Genomic DNA, 9,252 nt, shown 5'->3' on the forward strand with positions numbered 1-9,252 from the left:
TGTCAGAAGAGTGTTTGGCCTATGTTCTCCTCTAGGAGTTTTATAGTTTCTTGGTCTTACATTTAGATCTTTAATCCATTTTGAGTTTATTTTTGTGTATCGTGTTAGAAAGTGTTCTAGTTTCATTCTTTTACAAGTGGTTGACCAGTTTTCCCAGCATCACTTGTTAAAGAGGTTGTCTTTTTTCCATTGTATATCCTTGCCTCCTTTGTCGAAGATAAGGTGTCCATAGTTCGTGGATTTATCTCTGGGCTTTCTATTCTGTTCCATTGATCTATATTTCTGTCTTTGTGCCAGTACCATACTGTCTTGATGACTGTGGCTTTGTAGTAGAGTCTGAAGTCAGGCAGGTTGATTCCTCCAGTTCCATTCTTCTTTCTCAAGATTACTTTGGCTATTCGAGGTTTTTTTTATTTCCATAACCAAAATTGTGAAATTCTTTGGTCTAGTTCTGTGAAAAATACCGTTGGTAGCTTTGATAGGGATTGCATTGAATCTATAGACTGGCTTTGGGTAAGAATAGCCATTTTGACATATTGATTCTTCCAATCCATGAAGCACGGTAATGTTTCTCCATCTGTTTGTGTCCTCTTTGGATTTTCTTTATGATAGTTTCATAGTTTTCTATGTTAGGTCTTTTGTTTCTTTAGGTAGATATACTCCTAAGTATTTATTCTTTTTGTTGCAATGTGTGAATGGTATTGTTTCCTTAATTTCTCTTTCTGTTTTTTCATTGTTAGTATATAGGAATGCAAGGGATTTCTGTGTGTTAAATTTTAATATCCTGGCAACTTTTACTATATTCCTTGATTAGTTCTAGTATTTTCTGGTAAGTCTTTAGGGTTTTCTATATAGAAGGATCCATGTCATCTGCAAACAGTGAGGTTTCACTTTTCTTTTCCTATCCGGAATTCCTTTTACTTCTTTTTCTGCTCTGATTGCTGTGGCCAAAACTTCCAACACTATGTTGACAGTAGTGGTGAGAAGTGGGCACCCTTGTCTTAGTATATGATTTCAGGGGAAATGCTTTCAAATTTTTAACCATTTGAGGGTGATGCTTGCTGTGGGTTTGTCATATATAGCTTTTATTATGTTGAGGTATGTTCCTTCTATTCCTGCTTTTTGGTGAGTTTTAATCATAAATGAGTGTTGAATTTTGTCAAAGGCTTTCTCTGCATCTATTGAGATAATCATATGGTTTTTATCTTTCAATTTGTTAATGTGGTGTATTACATTGATTGATTTGTGGATATTAAAGAATCCTTGCATTCCTGGGATAAAGCCCACTTGGTCATGGTGTATGAATTTTTTAATATGTTGTTGGATTCTGTTTGCTAGAATTTTGTTAAGGATTTTTGCATCTATGTTCATCAGTGATATTGGCCTGTAGTTTTCTTTTTTTGTGGCATCTTTGTCTGGTTTTGGAATTAGGGTGATGGTGGCCTCATAGAATGAGTTTGGAAGTTTACCTTCTGCAATTTTCTGGAAGAGTTTGAGTAAGATAGGTGTTAGCTCTTCTCTAAATTTTTGGTAGAATTCAGCTGTGAAACCATCTGGTCCTGGGCTTTTGTTTGCTGGTAGATTTTTGATTACAGTTTCGATTTCCTTGCTTGTGATGGGTCTGTTAAGATCTTCTATTTCTTCCTGGTTCAGTTTTGGAAGGTTATACTTTTCTAAGAATTTGTCCATTTCATCCAAGTTGTCCATTTTATTGGCATAGAGTCTCGAGTAGTAGTCTCTTATATCCTTTGTATTTCAGGTGTTGTCTGTTGTGTTCTCATCCATTTTCATTTCCTAAATTTTGTTTAATTTGGTTCTTCTCTCTGTTTCTTAATGAGTCTTGCTAATGGTTTGTCAATTTTGTTTATTTTTTCAAAAAACCAGCTTTTAGCTTTGTTGATTTTTGCTATGATCTCTTTAGTTTCTATTGCATTTATTTCTGCCTTAATTTTTAAGATTTCTTTCCTTCTGCTAACCCTGGGGTTCTTCATTTCTTCCTTCTCTAATTGCTTTAGGTGTAGAGTTAGGTTATTTATTTGGCTTTTTTCTTGTTTCTTGATGTAAGCCTGTAATGCTATGAACCTTCCCCTTAGCACTGCTTTTACAGTGTCCCATAGGTTTTGGGTTGTTGTGTTTTCATTTTCATTCATTTCTATACATATTTTGATTTCTTTTTTGATTTCTTCTATGATTTGTTGGTTATTCAGAAGCGTGTTATTTAGCCTCCAGGTGTTTGAATTTTTAACAATTTTTTTCCTGTAATTGAGATCTAATCTTACTGCACTGTGGTCAGAAAAGATGACTGGACATCGATTTCAATTTTTTTGAATTTTTCCAAAGACTAGATTTATGCGCCGGATGCTGATCTATTCTGGCAGAAGGTTCGTGCGTGCCAACTCTGGGAAACCAAGGTGAAGCTATGCTTGTTTTGGGCGTGAAATGTCTATGATTCAATTAGGTTTCTAGCTGGTGCATGTGTCTTTAAAGTTTGTTTTCCTTGTTACATTTTCTGTTTCAGGTTGATCTTCCATAGTTGTGAAGTGGGGTATTAAAGTCCCACTATTATTGTGTTAACTATTAATTTTCGCTCTTTCATACTCGTTAAGTGTTTGCCGTACATATGGCGGTTGCTACTAATGTTGGGTGCATATATATTTATAATTGTTATATCTTCTTCTTGGATTGATCCTTTGATCATTATGTAGTGTCCTTCTTTGTCTCTTTTCAACAGCTTTTTTTGAAAGTCCTATTTTATCTGATATGAGTATTGGTAGCCTGCTTTCTTTTGGTCCTCCATTTGCATGAAATATTTTTTTCCAGCCCTTCACTTTTAGTCTGTATGGTGGTCTCTTTGTTTTGAGGTGGGTCTCTTTGTAGACAGCACATATATGGGGTCTTGTTTTTTTGTAATCCATTGTCTTGATCTTTTGGTTGGGGCATTCCACCATTTACATTTAAGGTAAATTATTGATAGGTTGTGGTGCCCGTTGCCATTTACTTTGTTGTTTTGGGTTCACGTTTATACAACCTTTCTGCATTTCCTGTCTAGAGAAGATCCTTTAGCATTTGTTGAAGAGCTGGTTTGGTGGTGCTGAATTCTCTGAGCTTTTGCTTATCTGTAAAGCTTTTGAGTTCTCCTTCATATCTGAATGAGATCCTTGCTGGATACAGTAATCTAGGTTGTAGGTTATTCTCTTTCATTACTTTCAGGACGTCCTGCCATTCCCTTCTGGCCTGGAGGGTTTCTATTGATAGGTCAGCTGTTATCCTTATGGGAATCCCTTTGTGTGTTATTTGTTGTTTTTCCCTTGCTGCTTTTAATATTTGTTCTTTGTGTTTGATCTTTGTTAGTTTGATTAATATGTTTCTTGGGGTGTTTCGCCTTGGGTTTATCCTGTTTGGGACTCTCTGGGTTTCTTGGACTTGAGTGGCTATTTCCTTCCCCATTTTAGGGAAGTTTTCAGCTATTATCTCCTCGAGTATTTTCTCATGGCCTTTCTTTTTTTTTTTTTCTTCTGGAACTCCTATGATTCGAATGTTGGGGCGTTTCACAGTGTCCCAGAGGTCCCTGAGGTTGTCCTCATTTCTTTTGATCCTTTTTTCTTTTTTCCTCTCTGCTTCATTTATTTCCACCATTTTATCTTCTACCTCACTTATCCTATCTTCTGCCTCCGTTATTCTACTCTTGGTTCCCTCCAAAGTGTTTTTGATCTCATTCATTGCATTGTTCATTTTTAATTGACTCTTTTTTATTTCTTCTAGGTCTTTATTAAACAATTCTTGTATCTTTTTAATCTTTGTCTCCAGGCTATTTATCTGTAACTCCATTTTGTTTTCAAGATTTTGGATCATTTTTATTATCATTATTCTAAATTCTTTTTCAGGTAGATTCCCTATCTCCTCCTCTTTTGTTTGACTTGGTGGGCATTTTTCATGTTCCTTTACCTGTTGGGTATTTCTTTGCCTTTTCATCTTGTTTAGATTGCTGTGTCTGGAGTGGACTTTCTGTATTCTGGAGGTCTGTGGTTCCTTTATATTGTGGAGGATTTACCCAGTGGGTGGGGTTAGACGATTGGCTTGTCAAGGTTTCCCGGTTAGGGAAGCTTGCGTCAGTGTTCTGGTGCGTGGAACTTGATTTCTTCTTTTTGGAGAGCAATGGAGTGCCCAGTAATGAGTTTTGAGATGGGTCTATGTGTTAGGTGTCACCTTGGGCAGTCTGTATGTTGACATTCGGGGCTATGTTTCTGTGTTGCTGGAGAATTTGCGTGGTATGTCTTGCTCTAAAACTTACTGGCTCTTGGGTGGTGGTTGGTTTCAGTGTAGGTATGGAGGCTTTTGGACAGTCACTTATTGCTTAAAGTTCCATGTAGTCAGGAGTTTTCTGGTGTTCTCAGGTTTTGGGCTTAAGTTTCCTGCCTCTGGATTTCAGTTTTATTCTTCCTGTAGTCTCAGGACTTCTCCAACTATACAGCACTGATAATAAAACTTCTAGGTTAATGGCGAAAAGATTCTCCCCTGTTAGGGACACCCAGACAGGTTCACAGAGTTACATGAACAGGAGAAAAGGGAGGAGGGAGATAGAGATGAGCAGGAGGAGAAAAAGGGGGACTCAAGAGGAGAGAGACAGATCTACGCAGCTGTCTATTCCCAGAGTGTTCTCCGTATCTCAGACACCTACAAGGATTCACAGAATTGGATTGGGAAGAGAAGGGGAAAGGAGGAAACAGAGGTGTTCTGAGGTAGAAAACAGAGAGTCAAGATTGGGAGAGAATAATCTTCGGTTTAAAGATAGGGCTTCTCTTTTTTTTTTTGGTAAGGTTATAGTGTAGTGAAAATGAAAATGAAGAGTAGTAGAGGAGTACTAGAGGACTTTAAAAGAAATAAGAGAAAAAGAAAAATAGAAAATAAAAGAGAAAACGGAAAGGAAAAAAAAGAAGAAAAAAGAAAAAAAAGAAAAAAAACAAACAAAAAAAAAAGAAAGAAAAAAAAAATTTTTTTTCCCCTAATTAAAAAAATCGTAAAAATCTATGTAAATGAAAGTTAAGGAGTAATGGGGGAGTAATAGGGAATTTTAAAGGAAAATAAAAGAGAAAAAATAAAAAAGAAAAAATATAAAAAGAAAAAAAAATTTTTTTTTTTTTTCCTTACTTCGAAAAAAAAAGTAAAAATATATCTAGGAGTTTCTCTGGAGCTGCTGCGGTCAGTGTGGGTTCGGCTCAGTTTCAGATAGCTCCTCGTTTCAGCTTACACTTCTCGATATCTACAGGGCCCTTCCGTGAAGTCGGTGTTTCCTACAGGGATTTTAATCTGTTGCACCAGTCCCTTCTGAAGCGGTTCCCTTTGTTTATTTGGCTTCTGTTTGCCGGTCTCTTCAGACCCTCATTTCCGCCCTGACACAGGCGGGCGGAGGTGGACTCTTATTCAGTTAGCTAGTTCCCTTGCGCTGCTGGGAGGGGCTGACGCTGCGGGGCGGGGCTGACGCTGCGGGGAGGGGCTGGCCCTGCGGGGGCGGGCTGCCGCTGCCGGGAGGGGCTGACGCTGCTTTCTCCGTCTGCCGCTGCTCAGGCTCCCGGCTGTTCTATATGGAGCGCGCCCCGCGCTGCGCCAGGCTCCAGCCCTCGGGTGTTACACAAAAGCGCGGAAGGAAAAGCTGCGCCTGCTCTCTGTGCCTTCCCCGTCAGAGCGGTCCAGGCAGCGAGGGGCTTGATGGGCGCACTATCCCCAGGTGTGGCGCACTCACTCCCTTCCGCGGACCCAGTCTCAGTTTCCGCTGGCGCCAGTCGGGTGCGCGCGCCTTCCGCCCTCTGCGTCCCCAGCCCCAGTCCCCGCCCGCGCCGGTCGGGTGCCTGCGCCCTGTGTCTCGCCGCGACCTTCCCCTCCCCCCTGCCTCCTGCCTCCGGCGGGGCTGGGCGGGTCCGCAGCCTGCGACCTCTTCTTGGGACTTTCTCCGTCCCTTTGTTCTGCGAACGGCAGGCAGTGTGTTCCGGCCGGTTAATTTTCTCTCTTTTGGTCTCCCACAGTTCAAGTTGGCACCTCACAGAAGCTCCCTCCGATTGTCCTCAGGGCACTCAGGCCGACCCTAGCCCAAGCAAGGCCGCCCAAGGCTCCCTTCCAGGGACGGGTCTCCGTCCTTAGCTCTTTTGTCTCACTTTTTATCTTTTATATTTTGTCCTACCTCCTTTTGAAGACCATGGTCTGCTTTTCTGGGCGCCTGATGACCTCAGCTAGCGATCAGAAGTTGTTTTGTGAGGTATGCTCTGCATTCAGTTATTCTTTTGATGAATTTGTAGGAGAGAAAGTGGTCTCCCTGTCCTACTCCTCCGCCATCTTGGCTCTCTATGCAGTTTCTTCAGTTCACTTTTCTTCCTGTCACTCACAGGCTTCTCCAACATCCCTGTCTACCTTTAGTAACCAAGTTTCATGAGTGTTTTGTAAGATTGTTAACCTTCTGAGGTCATAGCTTTTCTCTCCTTTGCAGACTAAGCTTTCACTCAATGAGAGATTTTCTAAGCTGATGAAGAAAAACCCAGAATCAGTCAGTTTTGAAGACCAAAATGATTTTTCCTATTGAAAGTTTGCTGTTAACAGATATTGTTGTGAATTTTATGCAAGAGCACATATATTTTCTTTCAATATTTAACTTTTTATTGCTTTTGTTAATGTATCTTTCCTTAGGTGTAGGCTTTGATGTGAGTGATCTGTTAAAACTGTTTACTAAAGAAAAAATGTTTAACTTTGTTTACATAAAAGAACAGAAAAGTGAGCAATAATGACGGTGATTTAGAATGAGAGATTCTAGGAAAACAGCTATGTTTTCAGAATTACATATCTTTTCGACATTAGAGAATTTCTTTCTTTGGTTTGATTTGTTCTTTGAGCTCTAGAACACATAGATGAATCCTAAGTAGACTATATTGACAATAGAATAAGGTAATTGATATCTTCTGTAACTAAATACTCTGTGCCTCAAAGTCAGTAGACTGAATTCTATTCTTTAATTATGAGAATGCTAAATTTGTATCTGAGTTTTTACATTTTTTCTTAGGAATTCATGTTTTTACTTTTGACATGAATTTATAAGAATGTTAAACTCTTCTACTGTCATTGTTTTGTGAATACATTAAGTTAATAAAGTTTAAAAAGAAATGTGACCTTTTTTTCCTGTCCATTGATACTTGGGGTCCAAAGTAATAATGATCTTGATACAGATTATCAAAGAGTTAATTTTAACTTCATCTGTTCAAAGTGTAACGTGAACCTCAGCCTTCCAGCTAAGTCTGTTGTTAAAGTACACTGAAAAATCCATCTGCAATTATTTGGTAAGCACCATGCTGGTGGTTTTTAGCTTAATTTCATAATGTCTGTCCTTGTATTTAACAGTTGTTTATGCAGAGAAAAATTCAGTATGGAATTCAGTATGGAAATATATAAGTTGAGTTCTAATTTGGCTCATTTAAAGCATCGCCTTCTAAACCAAATTAACAGATGGTAAAGATTCTCTTACTAATGGTATTATGCTGAGAAACAAAACAGACATCACTTTGATTTAAGGTGTGTAGATCATGGGACTTCCTTGGTAGCTCAGTGGTAAAGAATCCTCCTGCCAATGCAGGAGACACAGATTTGATCTCTGGTCTGGGAAGATCTCCTGGAGAAGGAAATGACAACCCACTTCAGTATTCTTGTGTAGAAAATCCCATGGACAGAGGAGCTTGGCATGGCACAGTCCATGGGATTGCAAAAAGTCAGACACAACTTAGCAACTAAACCGCAACTTTGCTGTAGCAAAGTGCAAAAGCTGCAAATTCCTAATTTTGAATATAGAGAATGACAATCTATAAGCTTTGTAATTTTCATCAAGTGGAAAGAGACTGTTTCTTCTGATCACAACAGCAATACACGTTCATTGAAGAAATTTTAGAAAACACAAAATGCCAAAACACACATGTAACAGCTGTAATATCTACCTCCATATTTCTTTTCTTGACTCTAAGATTTCTTCCACAGCAACGCTTTCCACAGTGTCTGTTCAGTTCAATTGCTAGACATTTAGGCTGTTTCTAGTTTGAGTTTTTATAAATTAAACGTGTGATGAGCATCCATGTAACTATATCTTTGCAATATATCCCAGTTGTTTCCATATGATCATTATCTAGAAGTATAATTGCTAAACAAAATAGTACTTATTATAATTAGAATATTTAGAATGTTACACATATTGATAAGTTACTGTATAGAATATATACAGAATATGAAAAGGCTTGTCTTCTCATACCCTTACCAACAGAGAATATGGGATAGATATATACTGTTTTCACTCTCTTGCTTAATGATTGATAATAATGAGTTAATAGAAACAGCGTAAGTTAGTGAACCTAGCAATATTTTCCAAGCACCAAATGGTCTCTTTTCTGTATTAAACAGCAGTTTTTAAACTCACAACTCTCTGCCTCTCTCCCTCAAATAACATTGAAGTACAGGAACATTAACAACCAGTTTGATCAGTGCTAAGAGATAAACACTCCAGCTATTAGTCAGTGCATGAACAAAGAAACAGGTTGACTGAATTTTCCGTTTTTGCTCCATTTGGCACCAACCATAGTATTAATTTTTGAAGTGAGGTTCTCTCACCAGCTGAGCATCAGCATCACCTAGGAACTAGCAAATTTTGAAACCTCACCCCAGACCTACCATATCAGAAACTCTGGATGTGGTCCCCAGCAATCTGTGATACATGCTAAAGTTTGAGGTTGTACAGTATACCACTCCTTACTGGTAACTAAAATCCCTACCCAAGAACCGGTTAAATTATAGAGCCTACCCCATCTCCCTCTTTCCATCTGTTTTAGTCTTTCTGCTTCTTACTCTTGCCCCTCTCCTACATCTCCACTCTAATACTCTATTCAGCATTTAATAGTAGATGTCAAGGACCCTCTGCTTGGCTACATCTGCAGCGCTCTATTGATGCAGCCACCTTCACGTGATCTTAGGTTTCCTAGAGACAGAGCATGGGATGTAGCAAATGATTACGCTCTATTTATTGGTTGAGAAGTGGTGAATAAGGTAAAGCTAGAAGCAGCAGAGCTGACATTTGAATTCATACTCTTAACCTCTTTAGTATTCATATCTTTGCTTCAAAATTGTTGTCTCTTTTGGGATATGTGGTGACTCAGACAGTAAAGTATCTGCCTGCAATTCGAGAGACTCTGGTTCCATCTCTGGGTTGGGAAGATCCCCTGGAGAAGGGAATGC

The sequence above is a fragment of the Cervus canadensis genome, chromosome X (assembly GCF_019320065.1).
Source record: "Cervus canadensis isolate Bull #8, Minnesota chromosome X, ASM1932006v1, whole genome shotgun sequence".
NCBI lineage: Eukaryota > Metazoa > Chordata > Mammalia > Artiodactyla > Cervidae > Cervus > Cervus canadensis.